A 373-nucleotide genomic window follows, 5' to 3' on the forward strand; every position below is an offset into this window, starting at 1 on the left:
GGGGGGGGTGTTAAATTATAACAATCCACTAGAAATAAACCTAACAAAGAGACAACCAGGAAAGTTGTCCATAGTGGTGGTAACTTTATCATCAGTGTAGCAGGGAAATGTCAGGAGCCGGGGGTGCTACAATCTGTTTATTTGGTGGACATCAGTTCTGGCCTTTGACCTTTCATAATCCTTACAGATGAAGCAGCAGCAGTAATGCTGAGAAAACTGGGGAAAGATGAAAGTTGGAAGGCTTTTTAAACTCATAGCCATGACTAAATACCACAAGGTACTCAATATTGAGGTGCAGATGGAACAAGCCATCCTCAAACTGCTAGAAATAACAGCCAAATCTTTGAGTCACTCCCCACCCTCTTAATTTAAA

This window comes from Octopus bimaculoides, unplaced genomic scaffold, assembly GCF_001194135.2.
Source record: "Octopus bimaculoides isolate UCB-OBI-ISO-001 unplaced genomic scaffold, ASM119413v2 Scaffold_251593, whole genome shotgun sequence".
Taxonomy (NCBI): Eukaryota; Metazoa; Mollusca; class Cephalopoda; order Octopoda; family Octopodidae; genus Octopus; species Octopus bimaculoides.